General features: G+C 39.8%; 1 long non-coding RNA gene across 5 annotated transcripts; it reads right to left on the reverse strand.

Moving 5' to 3' along the window:
- Positions 1-258: 258 nt before the first annotated feature.
- On the reverse strand, positions 259-20,916 carry LOC135295495 (uncharacterized). Of its 5 annotated transcripts, none has more exons than XR_010357615.1 (3): positions 20,692-20,916; positions 1,823-1,895; positions 259-382 (listed from the first exon to the last, which is right to left on the reverse strand). It is a non-coding gene; the product is annotated as an uncharacterized LOC135295495 (long non-coding RNA). The 5 variants fall into 5 exon arrangements; XR_010357613.1 differs by having other exon boundaries at positions 265-418; XR_010357614.1 differs by lacking the exon at positions 259-382 and adding an exon at positions 448-595.
- Positions 20,917-21,933: the final 1,017 nt, after the last annotated feature.

Here is a 21,933-nt window from a genome sequence, read left to right on the forward strand (position 1 = left end):
GGCAGCCTTTCTCACAGACAGGGCACATACACTCTCTCTCCTCTACCCAAGGGTACAGCCCTGTTAGAGGGTACTGTATGTGAGAGATCTGCCTTCAGCCGTGTGGGTCAGGCTCAACCAAAGGCACAGGCTGCCCCTCCACACATAAACTGTGCAAAGCCTCATTGCTCTGGGACACCAGGGGTGACACTGACAAGCACAGCCATGGGACAGGCCATTATGGTTCTGCAGATATAGACAAAAGCAAACAGCATTTACCTGTCAATACTACCAGCCATGGACAAAAATAATGGTGTGGTTGTTGGACGTCATTTCATATCCATGACTATAAGCACGACATCTCAGACAAAGTAACTCCCAGTGCAGAGCTGATGTGGCAAGACTGCTGGTGTAAGGTGAGAACTGGAGCTCTCTAGCTCTTCAGAGGAAGAGAAGTTTTATGGGACAAGTCATCCTCACACAGGTAAAGCTTCCCTCCTTGATGGAAATACCAGTTCCTCTAGCTAGCCCTGATATTTCTGCAGCCAGCCACACTTCTGTGTATCTTCTGAAGCTGCCCGTTCACAGCTGAAGAAATGGCCTGGCATACAAAGGCCTGAGATACAAGTTCATTTTGAGTATGGAAAGAAACACCATGAGACAGGAACTACTCCTGATTATTCCCAAGGAGACCATGACAGGAAAGAGTGAACCAAAGGTGAATGGCTGTGCAGGTGATCAGTGTCTCCACACGTTGGTGTCCTTTTTCTAAAGCTCCCACTTCTTTAATGGTGATTAAAGGTTACTCTTTTCTCAACTTTATGATTAAATGTTTTATCTAAGAAATTAATATGCAAAATTGGAACTTACTATAGCTCATTCCTTGGGGGTATATATAATTATGCAGATATGAACTGAACATAAATTACACATTTTGCATTTCCATAGAAAAAAAGGGACTGAGAGCCAGGCTTTCCTTGTTCTAGTAACTGACTACTTTTAAGAATCTGGTCTAAAATATGTACTTTTTTTCCCCCCATAAGCAAAATTTAAAAGCTTCAGTTAAATCAATTTTAATATAAAATTAATTTATGTTATTAAAAGGCTAACTGCAGATAGTTCTGTGCCAATATATTTTTTCTAGTTGTCAGTTTACTGTTGCAACAGCACACCCCAAGGATTGTGTTCATGTGAGATAACACTTATGTCAGGTCACTGACAATTTGTTCATGACAGACCTTTGAGGTTTGGCTTATCTCAGCATAACCTGCAATTTCAAGGAATCTTACTGCTAAATTCTAATCCATTTTTAACCTAGAGATCATTCTCTTAAGCATTAAGGTTTAAATTTTAAAGCTTTACATACTACAAGATATGAAAAAACACAGCCAAGGCGATTCGAAGGTCATAGAACCATAGAATATCCTGAGTTGGAAGGGAAACTCAATGACCTGCAAATTCAACTTCTGCCCCTGCACAGAACAACCCCAAGAGTCACGCCATGTGCCCAAAAGCATTGTCCAAACACTTCTTGAACTCTGTCAGGCTGGTGCTGTGATCAGTTCTGCTGGGGAGCCTCTTCCAGTGCCCAACCATCCTCTGGGTGAAGAACCTTTTCCTAATATGCAACCTAAACCTCCTGACACAGCTTCCAGGCCATTCCCTGGGGTTCTGTCACTGAGAAGAGATGTGCCTGCCCCTCCTCATCCCCTCACGAGGAAGACATAGACTGCAATGAGGTGTCCTCTCAGGATGGTCACAGTATTAAAATATCAGCAAGCCTGAGTTTATCTCTGTCTACCTCACATACACACAAAAAATTATCTATGTAAAAATGGCTTACCTTTAAATTATTAGTTGTGGTTGTTCTAAGTTTCTGAATTGAGACTAATATTCAAAAAGGTGCAGGAGAAAATCTGCAGAAGAAAATCCAAACACCGAGATGCTTATGGGAGGAAATATCTTCTATAAAATGCCATCACTTTGGGACTCTCAGCATCAGAAGTGGCATTAAATGCTATATAATTGACTTGTTAACATGTTTTAATTGCTTCTTTTGTATCAATAAATGACATCTTTTGCTCACATTCTAGATGTGTTGTGGTTTCTATGAACTCTCTTGGATTCAGAGAGTCAGAGGGAAGAGCAACTCTTACCACTGGTAACATAATAGTCACCAATTCAAGATTTATGAATAACATCTAATGAGACTAAGCGGGCACAGAAAGACAGCTTGCAAAGTCAGGAGAGGAGATGTTTGGGATATTCTACTGGAATCCACTCCTGCACACTTGAAAATAACATTTCTTTCTTTTCACATAAGTGAGGAAGGCAGAGAAACTGTTTCTGTAGTCTTGCACTGCCTGACCAGCAGTTCTAAAGAACAAAGACTTCAGGTACTAAAGTGTATTAATGATCTGAAAAATATAAAGATCAAAAAAAAAGCTAAATAACCCAAATCTGTAATTAAGCCTTTCCTTGAGCTAGCACAGTGGTTTTTTCAAATTATGAAGAGCTGCAAAAATGAGTGTCTTGGGTAGGTAGGAGGAAGAACACTGGCTGCACCAAGGCAGGCAGCAGTGCTGATGAGTTTGGTGAGAAGTGTGGGCAGAGCTCCGCCATGCACACAGGAGATGGCTGAAGTACTGACACAGCCTGTGAACAGAAGCTTTTTCCTCCTTAGAACACCACTGACTCAGGACAACATACTCAAGTATAAGTTTTCAGTTCAAGTATAATTTTCCAAACTAATGAGAACCTAGAGTCTAAAATACCAAGTCCCCCTCACCTCTGCTGGGGGTTAGAAATACACTGAGTAATTAAGGGGAGAAATAGTCTTTTTACTTTCCCTCTCCTCCATCAGAGATACACAACAGTCAGTAAAGCATATGCTTTCCCCTCTGTGACATGAACAGAGTAGCCTGGCCTTGTGAAGGCCTATTTTAAGTCAGGCTATGTCAGTTCCAGGGTGCATTGCACTGGATGAGAAATTGGAAATGGTTGTATGAAGCTGAGGTACACCAATGCCTTACAGAGCTCTCAGAGCACTCCAGAGGCTTGTTTTCTAGCAGAATAATTTATTTTCTCTAAATTATGAGCAAGGATGGACTATGAGGGTAGAGAGAAATGGGGTCACTTTAATCAGTGGCAGGTGGTTTTTAATAATTTCGGTAAGCACAGTTACAAAAATAAGAGAAGATCAGAGACAGAAACTGGGAAATCACATGCAGTCTTTGGAGATGACAGAAAGGAGATAAAAGATCATTCTAGGGAAGATAGAAAACAGCCATCCGAGTTACCTCCAAAGAGGAAAGATTCTTAAGTATGTGGAGCTATTCAGTCTTGAGACCAAACCACAATATATCCTAAGGACATCAATGGAAGACATGCCAAGAGCTGAAGGATAGAAAGTCCCCTAAAATAATGACTAAATGTTACTCTTTATTCTGTGCTTTGCCACCTCATTCAGCAAACAAAAAATTAATGCCTTTTAGGACCACTGCTATTTGTATCCTCTGTTTCACTTCACATTTTGTTTATTGTCTGTAGAAAAATTGTCACGTTGTTTTTTTCCCCCATGCCCTTTCATAATTTCTCTATTCTGCATATTTTTTCTGCAGCAGTTACATCATCAATACCACCTATGATGCTGATGAAAGCGAAGGAAAATGTTTCTGGGATCACTGTGAATGTTTAAGGTTAGATGTGGAAGATAAGCTTCCAGTAGCATCAACAGAAAGAAATTGGTGCCTTGGAAGAGTCATTCATCTCCTCTTAAGGTGGGTATGTGGGGCACAGGGCATAACACCTTTGGAAGGTACCTTTCTCCCCCCATGGACTGTAGGGAGTTCCAAGCTCAGGCAGCTGGTTTTGACAAGACATTTGAGTTATAAATCCAATTAATTAATTCTCCTTCAATACTGCAAAAGCTTTACTGGCTAATGAAAAACATGTAGTGAAAAAAGCCCTGTATACTGTGCCTATATATAGATTTATTATGCATTAGAAGGATATTGGTGTGGAAGTTTAGATTTTGGAGGATCTTAGGTCCATATAAAGATCTCAGCAGGGACAAAGCCCTGTTGACACACCCAGTAAGGAAAAAATATGCAGGGTCCAGGAAGAAAGATCACTGAACATGGTTGAGAAAAACATTTACCAGTTACCCTTTGGAAACTGGCTTGTCAAAACCTTGATTAAGGGGTCAGTGATGTGTGGGATATTATTGCAGAGGCATGGTTTAGCTTATCATACAATGCTGCTTGTATTCATTTCCTCTCAGAGAGACCTGGTTTGCTATAGAGGATTTGAAAATTCTCAGTGAGTTTTCCAAGACCAAAATTTACTGCTGCTTACTGTGAGGATAGGGCTGAGCCTGCATGTTTGTGTGGCTACCAAACACTGCAAATAAGCCTCTGGATTCTGAGATTTGGTCCTTATAAGGACTGCTCACCCCTCTTGACAACAATTATAACATCACTAGCCTAAGAAATAGAAGACAAATTGATAATGGTGTGCTTTTCATATTAGCAGATAACAAACACAAACTTTAAACTGGTTGGTGGTTTTTGTTTGGTTTTTTTTTGTTTTTTTTTTTTTTTTGTATGGAACCTCGAAGTCATTTGATGAAAAAATAAATTAAAGCAGGAGTAGTGAGTTTAAATGTAATCAAATGGCAATCAGGAGGACTTAGCTACTGCACTCCACCTGGAGTACAGATAAGTACATATTTCTTGTCTGGTCAAGCATGATTAAAACCTAAGAAGATCTTTTCTGTAAAATCCCCAAGTCAACAAATTAATCATTGGCCTGTGCATATAAGGTGAATTACTTGGACAAACAGAAAAAGTATCCCAAAGACAAGTGAAAAATTACAAAGTTGTCAGAACTTTTGATTATTAAAAAAGAAAGTATGTTGGTGCACTTTTATCTGTGAATAAATTCTGCTGTAAATGCAAAATAGTTCTGAAGGATCTTGTCATATAAATGTATACTGAGGATCCTGACTGACGGAAGAGTTTTAGCATACAAATGATAGACATGACTTTTTTTTATTTTTGCTTGAAAACACAATACTTCACCTCTAACCATCTTAAAATCCTTACAACTTCAAAATAAATGAAAACAATTTCAGACACAAATACATGAATTTAAAATGCATTTATATACTGCAGCAGTTTTCACCTAGATAGAATAATCTGTATCATTTGATAATGAAAATTTCCTCATGTAAAATAGGAGTGAGACGAAGGGAAGAATAAATGACTTTAGAAGGACTGTGAGCTGTAAACATTTAGATTTCAAACACATACATAAGAAATCAGGAGTAGATATAAAAACAGCATTAAAATCTTATAGTTAAAACTAATCCAATCTATTTCTAGATCAGTACTAAACACAAATCACAAGAGATGCACACTCCCCTTCCAGAATATCAGACAATCCAACCATAATTTCAGTCCCAAAGGAGGTACCCACAAGATGGCCACTCTCCCTGTGCAACCTATATAAAGCAATATACATTTAGAGCAGAGTAGTTCGTTACTCATAGTTTTCATTAATATGCTTATTTTCTGACTTTACCTGACATCACAAAAAACATTCTGTTTCAGGTACCTGATGCCTGGGCTGGTTAAACTACATATCTTATTGGTTTATTTAAAGAAAAGATGGCAGAAGATAGTTGCTTTTATTTCTATTTTTCTCAGTCAAAAACTGAGCTTGATGAAATTAGTAAATAGAAAACACTGGGTTTAGTATAGTTCAAAAGAAAAACTTGGAAAATATTTTAGAACAAGCTTCAGGCTTTGAAAGAGAGAGCTATAAATGTCACAACCTTATATAAATCTTAGTGGCATATAAGCTGCTCAAAAATGAAATTCAGTAGCACATCTTCCTCAGCTGCACATGCCCACGGTAACAATCGATCCTGAAAGGTAGCAGTGGGACAATGGAAAAACTTCAGAAATTCACTGCTTTATGTTTCAGAGCCAGAAGCTCTGAGAAAAATTCCAGACTCAGGCTACACTGTTGTTTTAACTCTTTGGCAGACAAATTAAGTGTGAGTCTGTGCCCTTCCCAAATGCAGGGGTTAATGGAGCCCTTTCCCTGTGGCTTATAATTGCTCTCCTGTTGATGTTAATGGGAAACCCTGCAAGGATTTCCTTCTCTCTGAGCAGAGTGCCTCTGGGCTTCCACACAGGTCCATGAGTGTGATTCATCAACAAGGGCTGTGCCTAGCACTAATGAAGAGGGGGAAAAGAGAAAACAAGGTTTCAAGATGCTTTCCCATAGTTCCTTGCCCATCAATTCTCATCTACTATCCATGAGCTGGCCACTAACCCTCCAGCTCTGTCTTTGCCTGAGCCACAAAGAAATCCAGGGGCTTGTTATACTTTAGAAGAGCTTAGATGTAGGGGTAGGAAAATAATTGCCCTCCAGAGTAAAAAAGGGTAAAAGAGAGATAAAATTTTCTGAAATGGAATAAAATACAACACCTCCAACTAATATACTCATCATGTTGGACAAGTTGAAGGACTAACAAGTACACCCATAAATGTAGGTCTTTTCCTGCTGGAACACAGGTTCAGAATTTCATGTCCACAATGACTAGAACCAGTATAAACTAAGTTTCATCTTCTTAGAGAAGCACATTTCCCTCCTAATAATCATACAAGAACAAATATTGTATCTGTAGAGTAGAATACCAGTCTGGGATAAACTAGAGAAGTTGAGTTTGCTTTCCTTTTGGAATACAGATTCGTCAGAAAGGATTTGCCATCCTACTAACCCTTTCGTGCTCACTGGATTTCAGTTGAGTAGACTGTTGAATGTGAACAACCAGAACTGTACATAGATGAAATCACTGCAGCACAAAGCACATTGCAGATATCTAACCTTATGCATATTAAGATTGCAATTTTTTTTTTGGCTTTTCCATTTCAGAATATTTTCATTTAGGACAAGAAGTGGAAACAGCAACAAAATGTGAGGCATGGGTCTTTTCGAAGTAATGAAGAAATGACAGAATTACTAAGTTTAATTATTAAAATTTTACAGTTTTAAGTATTCTCATATTAAGTATTTTCTCATTCTCAATTTTTCATAATACTGCTATCTTTATCTTCCCAGAACACTAAATATGTAAAATGAAAGTTTGTCTTCTCTCCCCACACTTATAGAGAACTCACTGACTCCACAGAGCTTTCTTTTAAAAGTAATTTAAAAGCCATCTAAACTCCAAAACCAGAGGTTTTCCAAACAGCAATCATTTCACTGACCATTAGCAAAGCCCAGTGTCATCCTGTGTTCATTTCCAGTTGATTATTTGTAATTTTCCTGGCATGGTTAAACAAAAATCCTTATACTGAAAGACAGAGGCTCCTTGGGATATTACCCAAACCGTCACACAGGTCCTGGGAAATGTAATCTGATAGAGCCTGAGGAGCTAGAGAACAGGGAGACACCTATGTACAGATAAATGCCACAAAGCAGAATCCTCTGAACAGCAAGGATATTTTGTACCTCGTCAGGATATTTTCATTTCATGTATTTAACAGAGCACTCTCATCACAGTAACCACAAAAGGAATTCGAATTTCTAAGGCTTTTCATGATCAGAGCAGCTACTCTTTCCTTAGAAGTGTTAAATTATTACAACTGTCACTCTACTTTCATGTGCATTGAACTCACCACTGTAACAGGCATGAATTTTAGTCAATATTGTATTCACTCTCATTTCCACATCTCAGTCAAAAGGAGGCTGTCAAAGTTATTCAAACTTATTCAAAGTTATCTCAATTACTTGAGATAATAAATCACAGTTTTAGTCCCAAAGCCACCTAACTAGAAACCACAGAGAATGTGTTGCAGAACTGTCAGACAAAGCTCTGTACACAAAGAAATGTGCTCACCATTCCCTAAGCTGCTCCCAACACATTGTGCCTCTCTGATATTCACAGAACAGTCACACAGCTCCTCCAAAACAGAGCATCTCTTCCGGTGTGTAGAACATACAGCACGCACTTGAGAAGTTCAAATGATGCTCTGCTGCTGACTTCCTGCACCACTTTTAGCCATTTTCTCCTTGTGGAATTCAGGTCTCTGCAGTACAAGAGGCTGTGTGGGAGCCAGAGCCAGTATAGCCAGTAGAATCCCAATAACAAGACAGCTAAGCAGACTGAGGTGTAACACAAATGACCTCTTCATTATGATGGTAGATTTGACTTCAGCTCCACTGAGTATAATGGGAGCTGTCACACTTCCTGTGAAAACATGCACAATGTGGAAACCTGAACTTACAGGTCTAAATTTGGAGACGAGTTAGACCTTACTGTCAGATCAACAGGACATATAATTAAGCTAATAAGTTTACTTGGCTGGGATTTGTTGTCTACCTGTGAAAATTGATGTATTAATAATTTCCTGACACTCAAGAACAATTATGAGATAAAACTGAAAAAAAATACTAATATAAGTGAGGGAGAAAAAGGGCTGTGCAATATCTGTGAGGAGCTTATCAAAGAGAACAGAGCTGGGCTCTTCACGATGCTGCTTTTTGGGAGGATCAGATACAGTCATCAGTTGAAAAAAGCTGGCTATATAAACTTTTGCACTGTGAGGATAGCGAACAGTGGAAGAGGTTGCACCATTTCTGCCCTTAATGGTTTTCAAGAGCAGGTGGAATAAAGTTCTGAGCAGACAGCTGGGCCCTCATGGCTGACCACTGCATGCTACAGATTGGACTAGACACCTGAGTTACTCTGGTAGAGAAATCGGTCATCTCTGTTCTACTATGGAAATTCAGAATTATTTTTCTGCATTCTTTCTCCACAGGGAAAGGCTTCAGCTGAGCAGTCTTGAAAGTCAAAAGTCCTAGTGTGATGTTCTCCTTTTCTCTTTGTTTTTTTTTTTTTGAAAAGAGGAAGAGGGGGGATTTGTAATTCTAAATATTGTACCCTATTGATGCTTCCAAAAAAGCACATCTTTGATGTTTTTGGACCTTTCATGTGTCAAAAGCCTGGGAGATATGTTATCACTGCTGCCAGCACAGAAAAGCAAGGCACCAGGTGGTACACAGTTAGGTTTATTGAAGGACAAATCACATTCTTCCCTGAAAAAGTACAAAGACAAACCACCTGCCCTTTTAAACAGTGATTTCATATCAGCATTTTAATTTCCACTTGATACTGATCTCCATAAGCATTAAGGCATAACCTTTGTCTGATGCCCATGTTTACCCACCACAATTTCATTATTGATATAATTTTAATATGGAGCATTTGATGTATGAGTACAACTGGGACGAGTCCCTATGGCTAATATTCATTTTAGCTATTATGTTGCTGAGGGCTATCTGCAGCTGCATCAAAGACAGTATGAATAGACAGAACAGTGCTGAGTCCACAGAGCCATGAGAGCATGAGCTGGCTTTTATTCTCTTCTCTTGCATCAGCAGCATTTCCAAACCATGTTTTAATGAGCGCCAGCATGAGCAAAAACAATCGATTGGATAGTCAGCAAGCCCTCCAGCTATATCCTGATTAGGCAGAAGTGGTAGGTAAAGAGCCATATTTCACTCATATCCTGGGAAAATGTGTAAAAAAACAATGTCATAAGAGTTCTGCCCTACCAGTTCTATAGTGTTTCATAAAAACCACACTATTGCATCTTCTCTTGCATTTTTCTGCCCTTCCCATTTCTGAGGCAGCTGAATCCATACCTGTATTGCTTAACAGATACCTATATTTCCCTTACTTATGTGTCATCATACACAAAAGCCTTACTTAAAAAATAAGGAAAAAAAGTATTAAAATTACGTATTAAAACAAAACACCCTCACAAACCTAAATTTTCTCTTTGGTTTTCTTAAATACACTTCCCCTCCAGTCCTGGAAGGGGATTGCTAATGACTCACTCTTTCAACTTTATCATAGCTCTCATCACTTCTCATCTTGTTTTCACTAACAATATTTAACACTCTAACTAAAACATAAAGGTTTTAGCTTTAAACTAAAAGAGTGAAGGTTAAAGTAGAGAAGACATTTAACACTTCTGCCTTCCCAGCCCCAGTGGTGGCTAAATTGGTTTTTCTTCCTTTTGGGCACCCATAGAAATATTTTCCTGTTCATTCTCTTACAACTTAGATATTGTTTTCTTATACCACATACATTTTTACACCTGCTAATTGCTCAGGAAAAAGGCTCAGAGTATCTTCAGAAAGCTATGTTGAAATAGGTTTATCCTTACAGGTAGAAAAAAAAAAAGTCACAGAAGAGCAGAAGGCAACATTCTCAGCTTCAGGACTTCTATTTATCAACCACCCACGCAGAAAGCTTGCTTTTCAGACGAAAAGAGCTGAGCCCCTGGATTCCCATTTGTCACAATTACCATGAAAAACTGAAGAGGCTTAACCTGCCCTAGTAGGAACACAATTGAATCCAGCAGCTCCTGAGCATGTAAACCATCAAGAGCAGACATCTCTGACCCACAGCTTTTATCCACAGATGCTCCAGGGCAAAACAGTGCTGTATGACAGGCTAGAAACAAAGTCTCTTAAATCTCCTCTTTTCCTCGGGAGGAGCCTTACTCCTGATAGGGCTGGCATCAAGCCCAAAAGACTTACAAGGTTTTACTTTTTTTTTTTTTTTGAGTTTGGTTTGGTTTTTATTTTTGATTTTTTCCTTCTCTTTTTCCTCCCCCTCCCTCAGTACTTTATTCTTCTGGTTGTGTAAGCAGTTTTGAATGCTCTAACTCACATGAGTAAAGGCTTCTGGAGAAGGGAAGATTACACAGATCATTTAATGAGTCAGACTCATCCTCTCCATGTTCCCTCCTTGTAGCTTCACAATCCCTCATTCTTGGCAACCTCCAAACAACCACCTATCCCTGCACCTCATCTATCGCATGTACTATCTTTGTTCTTGACCAGATCCCCTCTCTGAACAATGTCACCAGTCCCAGATGCCTGCTCAGTTACTCTGTTCCCTTTTTCTGTTTTCTGCAGAAGAAGGGAGGTAAAATTACCCCATTCAAACACCAAACCAGAATACTCTGAGTCACAAACACACAAGCTTTCCTGCTGCATGACACTTTAACACGCTTTTTTGTTTCTCTTACTAGACATCAACTGACATGGCTGTGAGGGATTATTATTACCTTCATTTTTGCAGGCAGAGAAACTAAGGAAATGATGCTTCATATCATTCCTTCAAGCAGGCCTAGAAGTTCTGACACTCCCACCTACTTCAATGGGAATATAGATTAGTTCAGCACTGAGTGCCTTTGAAAACCCTACCTGACATTTCTGCCTCAAAGCAACTCAAAACCTAACTCCCAGGCTCCTTTTAGTTAGTAAACACTGCATTTGTTTCTAGGAAGTTATAAACACAGCATTTTGCAAAACAACTGTGCAAAATCTCTGGAAAAATTTAAAAAAAAATGCATGAGGCTACTGCAGTTAGGTAATACCAATGTGGACTTTAAGCCATTTCCCATAAAATACATGAAAGGGCAAAAAAGCATAAAGCTGCAGCTGCTGATCTGCTCAACACATCTAATGCAATATGCAGTCTTTTCCAGAAATGGAAATCAATTATGCCTAGAATTACTGATGCAGAGGCAATGTGTAAATATGCAGAACTGCCAGCCCTGGAGCAAACAGAATACATGCTTCTCGTTGGATTACTGCTGAGACATTTTTACAGCATGGGTTCCTATGGAAGTTTGAGTAAATGTGTTTACATAGTAATTTCAAACACAAAACCCTTTTAAAGTTACTGCCATAACCAAGATCAACGATACAATGTTTTGCAAAGTGTCAGATGACAAAAAAAATGCAGTATATGTCCCCCTTATGTGTTAGAGGTGGAGCCCGGCACTACTTTGAAAATCCAAAACCTTTCTGAAGTTCCACATCTCTGCTCTTGGTACCTTATAACACTTCAATTCCTGCAATACTGATAAGCTTTCCCTAAATAATATCAAAGAGACATTACTATGGTTTACAACAACCCATGACTACATAAGCAGTGCAATCAGATTAAATAAATCAGAGATGAGTGACTTAGTTAATCATCTTCTTCCTGCACTTCAAAATGAGAACAAGCTGCTCAGTGAAACTTGGGCAAGTATTACCACTGATTCTGACAGTTTTTAAGTGCCTAAATAACTCAGGCGTATAAGTCCCTAAAGATGCAGAAATCCTAGACTTCTTAATCATTCAGGTACTCCTGAAAACTTTCTCAGGTCCTAGGTCAGTCAACTGAAACCTGTCACGGCCAAAATCAAGTACAGCTCTAGCCTATGATTGTTTCTAATAAAGTTACAGGATTTTTCTAATAAAGCCATGGATTGGGTTGGTTTCATTTAATCTTCTAGGCTAGAAAGATCAAAGCCACCAAACAACTTTTCTGTTCATCATGGTAGCAGATGGCACAAAGGATCAAACTGGCATGAAAACATTATGCGAAATGCTGTGGTGACATTTTTATCATCAGTTATGACAGAGATGGCTGTAACAGAATGAAGGCCACAGGTGACAGATCAAACATTGGCGCTCTGTGCAGCATCTCAAAATTAATGGAGCATGTTGGCACACAGGTGACCAAGAACAAATTCAAACCCGTCAGAGGCTGTGTGCATAGGTACGTACAAAGAATGTACGTAAGTACATGCTTTGTGGAAAAAAGTAGAAAACCCCCTCTACACACCATATCTGCATACACGGTATTTTACCATTAAATTTCCTGCCTCTTACTTTGAAATTCTGAGGATCAAGCCACCAAATTGGAGAAGGCACCAGACTGTATGTCAGATAAAGTTGATTGAAGAAGACACTGCCTTCTGCTTTTGGAAGAGTCTGCTTATAATTTTAGTTTTTTTGGTTTTTTTAATTCTCCTGACTTCAATAAGCATTGATGAAACCAAAATAATACAGGCAGATATGATTCGCAGTTATGAGAGCTATATACCTCTGGCATGCATGTATGGCAGCATACCTGGGGTTCCAAGCTACAGCAACGCAACTGCTGTATCAACTTGGGCTCTGCAGGATATCTCCCAAGCTGTGTTATGCATCCTAAGGTTCAACACTGTTAAGATTGCTTCCTGTTGAGGACTAATTTGCCCCTGGACTGCTTCTCAGTCATCACAGCTCCTAATTTTGTCTGGGTGTCATAAAGAGGTGACCAAAACTGTCAGCATTTTCTCAGCCTTTGAGATCACGTGTTTGGGTCAGGCACAACTCCTCACCATTTTTCCTCAATGTATACATATTTATGTATGTACAGAGATAGATAAAAAAACCCCAAACTCACACAGAATATACTAAAAGGCAGACACTCTCTTGCACAGTAGCTCAGGAGACTACTCCAAGCTTTTTACAGGATGTTGTTCATCATCCTTCACTGTCATTTTAATTAACATTTTGCTGTTCAGCACAGCTGTTGAACACAGGGAAAAACCAGCCCCTCTACACTTAAGTTTGCCCATTCCATCTGTGCACCCTGTGGGATGACAGGAAAATCCAGGTTACACCTCTTCTCTGGAAGCCCGCAGAGCTAAATTCATAGCCACAGTAGGTGTGCCAGGCTTATTCCAGTGGCTTCTAGATGCCTCCAAGGGAGTAGATTCCACCATATTTCTGCTTAAGACCAGTCTCATAATGAAGTATTTTTCCACAAGTGTAGACAGAGTTTTCCTTGCTGCTGTTGCAGCTGCTGCATCCCAGCCTCAGCTATGTGCTCAGAGAAATCCCATGCTTGCTTTCTAACAAACTTCTTTCAAACAGTTGAAAGCAATTTTCCTTAGCTATCCTTTTCCAGGCTAAACAAGCCCTGCTTCCTCAGTCATGGGCAAATGAGTTGAATTGGGGAAAATGAACTTAATTTATTGCCAATTAAAATAAATATTTAACTACTGATTTGATTAGTGAGAAAGAAATAGGCAAACTTTGAAACAGCTTTCCTTTCCTTGCTCCCAAGGCCTGGCTTCTCTCCAGACTGCAGTGCATGGGGATGCAGTCAGTCTGTAATGGCTTGGCTGTGACACTCTCCCTCGCCCATGCTTCCCTCTGCTCTGGTGTGGGACCCTTTCCCAGTGCTGCAGAGGAATCCTTTGCCTCCAGCTTTGGTCTTCCCCCAGGTTTCCTCCTGTCAGGTATTTTTCTCCTTTCTCACATACACTTTCCCTGAGGAACAATATGTTGGCTGCAGGGTTCAGCTGTGCCCTGTGGTGCATGGGTCAGAGGCAACTGGAACCATCTGTGTCCTGCACAGGGCAGTCCCCACTGCCAGCACCTCACCACAGACACCCAGCAGAGCCATGAAATTAGATGTTCCCTAACTCAATCCTCTTCTACTGAAGATGGAAGCCATCAGCATGATGCTGCCAGGAAAGATTAGGGGGAAGACACCATTGCATGCCTCAGGCTTTGTTGTGTCCTTCACTGCTGAGTTGCCTGCTTCTTTCAGAGTTTTAACTTCATAGACTGTTTCTCCTCCTTTACCTTAGTTATCTGCTTCTGGTACACTTTGAAAAAAGGAGAGTTAAGAACTCTAAGCCATGTCCAACCATCCAAGCAACAGAGGTGAGCTTTACTAAAAACAAAACAGGGATCCAAATCCATACTATTACCTCTGAAATTTAAACAAATACCAGGAGAGCTTGAAGTTAGCGACATTGATTTCAAATAAAAACCAGAAGGTGATGCTTAATACTAGCACAATAATTACAGTTAGTATACATTAGCAGTGCTTCTCAGCATGGAAGACATCTGGCCAAATCCTGCCCAACTGATGGCTTGGGTAGCTTGCCAGGAGGCAGAGAGATTGCCTCTGATTTGTATACACTGGGAAAAAATTGGTGAATCAGCTTTCATTAAAAGCAGGCTTCAGCTAGATCTGTATCTTCAGCTGTGTGAAGCTGCCAGGAGTTACTCTCAGTACTCATTAGTAAATTATTTTCCCTGGGACTGTGGACCTTGCAGACCTTCAGCTTACAACTACTGCCTTCATGAGACCATGATGAGAGCTGCACCCTACCCCCCCACAAAGGCCATGTTTTCAGAGGGTGTTCAGTAACTGGGGAAGACTGCTACAAACACATGAGAGCTAGAAATAATTTATTACCATAAAAAGATCCCCAAACAAACCCAAGCATAGAAAACTCAGTCCATTTTCTTTACAAGAGAAAAAAATCATAGGGTAACTTAATTGCTGTGGTTAAATTTTGACATGAGAAGAAAATGCAGTTAGTGAAGGGCTCTTAAACCTAGCTGGTGAAAGGAAAATTAAAGGACTAGAAATTAGAGTCAGATATATAGAAGTCAAAAATAGAATGGTTCTAGTATCAACAGGGATTTAGCAGCACCCAAACATGGTTAAAGGCATTATAAAGTCTGATAATTGCTTTTGACCTTAAAAATCAATGCATCTATACAGACAACATCAGCTAAGGGCTCTGTACACTTTGACTCAATACCAAGCAAAAAAACCACATCACTTTTTGTTGCCAAAGCCTGCGCTGCAACAACCCTTCTAATTAACCATCACCCACAACCATCCTAACACATACTTATTTCAAATTATACACACAAATTTCTTGTACAGCTGAAGTACAATTCAAGACTGTTCATATAAAGTAACTTAAAAGGTTCACTGCTGAAACAAATGAAAAGCATTCTGCTCAGCAGGATCTTCCCAAGCATTTATTTAAAGACAGAACAAATACAAATGAGACAATGAATTAAGCAAAAGAGCAATCATGTTCTCTGAACAAGAAGCCACGATCCTGTTCTGCCCCTGCACAATGGGATCAGCCACAATAAGACTGCCCACTCAGTTCAAGTGTTGACTGATGAGCAGTGGAAACTTCACGTGTTTCCTTGGCTTTCTACAGTGGCAAGAGATCTTTCCTTAGGAAAAATTAGGAGCCAAGTTCTTTACCAAAAAATGGAGGGTTCTAGGCAGACATTATCATCATCCCTGGCTGCAGAGTATGGCAAAAATATTTGGAAAATATATTCCTATCCTAAACTCTGACCATGAAATGCAAGTCCCATTTGATGACTGTGAGATTTCATTAAGATTTTACTAGTTGAAGATAGGGACAGTCAATAAGGTTAGAAAACAAAAATCGAATGATAGCCTTTAATCTCTATCTATTTATACATCAAGGGCAGGTGCATTCACTACATTCAATATTGTAATGAGCTTTTTTCTTTAGCTTTAATGTTACATTGAATTTTACACCATTATACTCAATGTTACTCTTGAATTTTTCAGTACCTTTAAGATGAGTTACCATAAAGAAATTCCTACAATCTCCTTGAGCATCCTTACAGGAATCCTTACACTCCTGTCATACCACACCAGGAAAACTGGCAAATGTTCAACTATTTTTCAGACACTTACCAACCAACCTTGTGGAGGCTTTTCCCATCCCAAAGCATTCACAAGTTTCTCCAGATGGAGGAATTTTGATTAATGTTGTGTTGTGCTAGAGACAGTTCAGTACAGTATTGATACAATATTGATAGCATAGTCTTTATGATACTTTGATTAATGAATTTAAGTTTGGCGTGTGTTGGGTTTTCTGTATCTTTTTTGGTGCTTGTTTCTTTAGCTTTAAAAAAATTGCTTCTCTCTTTACAACTCAGCTTTGAAAGGTTCTAGAGGTTTCATCTGAAAATACAATAAAGGATTTTTTCACAGTTAATGCAGTCAGCATTTGCTTTAACACAAGTGAGAGTTACAGAGATCAGCAATTCCCATATAGTAACCAGAGAATGATATCCAACAGCAGAACCCACGCATACATCACTCACTGCCCAGCTCAGTGATCTGAGAACACGAGCAGTGGTTATGCTATGAGTGTCATGATGGCCTGAAGTCCATGCACTAAAACAAGAAGCCATTTACAGGCAGTTTTGTGAGGTAAAATCTGGCAAACTGCAGCAGAGCTTTCTGCACTGATTACTTGCAGAAAAAATAGGGCAGTCAGAGGTTTACTCCTTGTTGGGCTTGTCTTTTCACCAGGTGATACAGGACAAGTAGCCAACAAAAGATAAATAACCAGCTTCATGTTTAAGACTGGATGCAGGGAGACGCTTTTAAAACTGGGTGTGCTCTGTTCAACACTAGTGTGTCAGTCCTGCCCCATGGGATATTTATTACTTGCTGGCTCTGGGCCAAGAACCCTGCACAGCATTATCCTGCTGGCAAAAGAGCCTCTGCAGGGTCACATCATCCTTCCACTTCATTTGAAAGTTGTGAGCAGTCACCAAATGACAAGAAAAGAGAGAGAGGAAGCAGTACAATGTCCAGTTAGCAGTGCATAGGAATGTGTGGAAAATTGCATTTGTTCACAAGTGCTCAAGTGCCTACTGAAGACATGCCTATATGATGTGAACACACTCTGCTCTCCCTGGTACCTCTTTCATTGAGAGACAACACCAACTCCTGAAAGCTGCTACTGTTAGCAGAACAAAACATCTGTTTTCCTCTAGCCAACCTCCATGGAGTGTCTCAGGCAGCCCATACCTCTGTGCACGACATGTAGTTCTGCAACTGTCTTAAAATAAATCTGTGCAAAAGCTCAAAGACAGTAAGGAACACAGGCTCAGTCACAGCTCATCAACATAACTGTCCAAGGAGAAAATATTTGCCTTTGACTTAAAAAGCTTCACTAACAAGTTTTTTATTGAAAAATATATACTGTTAGACACCACTATACTATACTATAGTGTTAGACACCACCACAGCACTCAGATGACTGCCCTGGATAGAAGTTTTCTACTGACTCTGACAATGCAGCTTCTGCCTTCTATTTAAGAGGTCAGAAATGAGAGCAAACACATTTTAGAAATAGCTGTAGAAAAAGACAAGAACTAATTTGAGTGGGTGAGCAGCTTGTGAAAGTAAAACTCAGATCAAGTTGGGACAGGATAAGGACAAAATCACCAAGATGAAAAAATGACACAAATATCTGAACTGGGCAACAATTGTCATACACAAACTATCCATATAGCTAGGTAACAATGGAAGAAAAAGTCAATTGAACAAAGCTGTGTTGATGCAGTCATCATGCCTGCTGCTGGTCTACATGCAAACCATGTAAAAATGCACCCAAGACCAAACACTTTGTTGGGCTGAGACCCTTTTAGGGAATGCTGAGGTTGGCTTTCCCTTAAAGCCCCAGACCAAGGATGCTGGTGCCCTCTTCTGGTCCTGTCCTTCGGCGACCATCAGGATACAGAGTCTTTCTGGTTCAACAAAACAAAAGGCTCAAGGTACTTTTCCTGCGTGGCTGAAGCCAACTGTGCCTCTTCAGTAACCAGAGGTGACAGTACACCCCGAAGTGGGATAGGTGTGCTGTTGGAAAGCGTGTGCTATGCAAATGTGCTTCAGAGTGAACCTGCTTCTGCCACCTCAATGCCGCACTCCACTGTCACATGCAGGAACAGCACAGCTGCTGCTGCTCATCTGCACTTTGTTTTCCCATACATTTCGTTAATGCTCAGATATTTCTATCCTTTTTACGAGGAGAAAAAAATAACCAAGTGGATTATTCTGTTTTGAGATACATGTTGCTACAGTGTCTGCCTGAACAGGGACGGAGTTTACATTATTCTGTTGTAAGGAGTTCACGTCATCTGTTGGATGCTGTGGGGTCTAGCGCCCTCTCTTTCTTTTTCAAATAATTTACACATCAAAACACAAACAACAGTAAACAAGCAGAAAAAGCAGCTTGGCTGCAGATGGTGGAGGGAGGAGACTGATTCTTGCCAGAACTCAATGCTTCATCATGAGCCTGGTTTTTCAGCACTTGGCTCCAGTAAGGCTCTTCTGTGTTCAAAGAAAGAAGATCTGAAAAACACGGACCAAGGACTTCTTTATGGTTTAACTAGGTATTTACTGGTATCAATGGCAGGGACACTTGGTCATTCTAGACACATTGATAAGACAAAAGACTGGCAGACTGCAAGCACAAGCTCTGAGCACAGTAACACAGCCTGTTAGCTCACACTCAGTATTTTGTCCTGCTCCAAAAGCACTCTCAAAAATCTACTAAAAAACTAGCCAACCCTAAGAATCATGGAAACAAGCCAAATGGAAGCAGACATTTGGCCAGGAACCAGTCCTTGCTCAGTCCACAATTATTTTTGGCCTAACTAGGCAAGCACTGTACAAAACTCCAAGACAGAGACATCAATTTAGCATCTTCAGAGGTATTAGGGGCAGGACTGCCTGGTCTGTTTTGGGCCAGACACAAGTTAATTTGATGCAGGTAGGCATGTACTTGAGGATTAACTCTATCATGTGGTCAGTATCTGTGTGTAGGCTGTCCTGTAAGTTTGTCTGAAGTTTCTCTTGAATGTTTGCAGGGCTGCCATCTACAGTAACAAACCACAAGGAGTGCACAGAAGAGCTGTGACTGGCTATATTACTTATCCCACAGGTTTATGCCTAATCCACTGCTTCTCTACATCTCTGCAGTGCACATTCTCCATGAACTTGTTGTCAGGGATGTTCATTATGGACATCTCAAAAAAAATAAATTGCATTTTAAGTAGATGCAATATAAACAAGCATCCAAGAGAAAGTCAGGGCTTGCCCCACAAGAGAACTATGAAACTAAAAACAACTATTGAGTACATTTCTTGTCTTATGCAATGGGAAAATGCATACATCCACTATAAATACTAAAGGACCCAAGAAACTTCAGAAAAGTCAGCTTGTCAGCTCAAGAACATCTGAGTAGTAGGGGATGGGTCTGTACTGCCTCCAGTTCACATCTGCCTAGCACACTCTGCACAGTTCTTCAGTATAGGAAGAAGATCTTGCTCAGGGGAAGCAGGTGCTGAGGAAAATTGCAAGATAACAAGCTTAAGCCCAGGAAGCAATCACTGATGTTGCTGGCTCGTTTCTTATATCTAAGAGCAGCCCCACTAGCTGCTTCAAGGCCACTGGCTAAAATAAGTATCCACCTCAGTGATCAGAGCCAATTTGAGTCATTTGTAGAATTGACAACAAGCAGGTATGCACACAGACTAATCACTCATCCAGATTTCCCAGCAAGGCAGACAACTTTCTGCAGCTTAACTGTTCTGAACACAATTAAAGCATTCTCTCTAAATACCTAATTACCTTTCAGACATCCTTAACTTACCCAAGAGAAGAGGAAAACAAAGGCAGACCATAGCTTCTAAGCCAGTACCTTCCCACAAAATATCAAGTTGCACTTATTCCTTTTAATCTTAAGGGAAGAGTGGATCCACAATATATCTCCAGTTATAAGGACAGCTTTCTCAAGACACCAAGATGGCTAAAATATTGTCAGAAATTATTGGTTAAAAATAACTACAACACAGAAAACCACTATCATACAGCCAAGTCTCTTGAAAGTCACAGCATAATTACATGGAAACTGCTAAAATAAGATTAGGGATGTCTGTATTTGTTCTAATACCAGTGTTAAAGACCTCTTGAACCAAACATCATGGGTCAAAGATAAAATTCTCAACAACTCTCAGTTCCAACCTACTCCACTGGGAGTATTGAATAATCCCTCAAAGCTCCTTGGATGTGCTCAGCCTGCTATTTCACCAGTTGGTTTTGTCCCAGTAAATTTTAACTGAGGGAAGATACTGTGACCTGCATAGAAGTCAATATTCAGCCTTTGAAATACACATGCTGACATTCAACAAACTGACCTTCACAGCAGAGATAACTGAGCATGATCATCCTTGGCATTTCCAAAACAGCCACAGCCAAAGTATTTCCCAGACAAAAATGGTTGTTATCTCAAAAGTTCACAATCACATTCAGTGATTTCTTATGGGCAGCCCCTCACAGTGCTGACTCCTTCTTCTTCCACACAACACAACCAACAACCTGCACCTCATGACTTGCTACCCACTCTTTTACAGCACGCACCTTTATTGACACAGCTGTGGCCTATTAAGGGCAAGCCTGTTCCTAATTTGTGGTAATTAGTACAGCTGCAACTCCTCAGGGTTGAGATTGCCTTGTGCAATATCTCTATTCTCTTACATTCCATCCTGACACAAAAATAACCACCAACAAACAGATAAATAAACAAACAAACAAAAAAAATGTTTTATTTGTGGCCATGGTCTACAAGCCACTAAAGATGATGGACAAGAATTGAGACTGTCTCAGTTTAAGATCTAATGCTGATTACCTTTTATTTTCCATGATACAGCTATCTTCAAAAGGTCTGGTTCAAGGCCCACACAAGGCTGTGAGCTTTATACCTCTTAGCACAGGCACTACATCTATGAAAACTTAAAACTTCCTTTTGGGTTGCTTTCATCTCCCTCTTTATAAATCCATTTTCCTGTATACCTGATTTTCAGTACAATCTTTAGTACTCCTACATGTTTTTGCATCTGTATTCAAGCACTTCATCTATTAAAACAGTATTATTTCACCTTCATTACCACTTTATGCCCAACTGCAGCATCTTGTATCCCTTGATCTCAGGTATCATCTCCAGAGAACAGCCCACAAGGGGTAGGCCAAAGTGTGATGATTCACATTGAAGGAGAGAGAAGATAGCACTCAGTTTTCACCTTGGAAGAGTCAAGGCTTACTCCTATAACAGCAGTAAGTCTCTTTTCCTTGCTCTGAATAAGACAAATTCAACAAAAGGAAGTGAGATTAGAGCAGGAACTTTCAAAATGACATTATTACAGATCTCAGATGAGACCACTTCAAGATGAGTTTCTTGTATCTCACAAATTAAAATTTAATCCATCTTTCCCAAACTCATTATTAGCATTCAGACTGCAGCATTATGTGATTCTTCACCTTAACTACTTTTTTTTTACCCTTTTTAGCCTTGGACTGAAACAATATTTAAGTCAAAATCTGAGATGAAAAATAATTACAAAACAAGAAAGCAGATGAAGTACAGTCTTCACATATTATAG

The sequence above is a fragment of the Passer domesticus genome, chromosome 2, assembly GCF_036417665.1.
Source record: "Passer domesticus isolate bPasDom1 chromosome 2, bPasDom1.hap1, whole genome shotgun sequence".
In the NCBI taxonomy this organism is placed as follows: Eukaryota; Metazoa; Chordata; class Aves; order Passeriformes; family Passeridae; genus Passer; species Passer domesticus.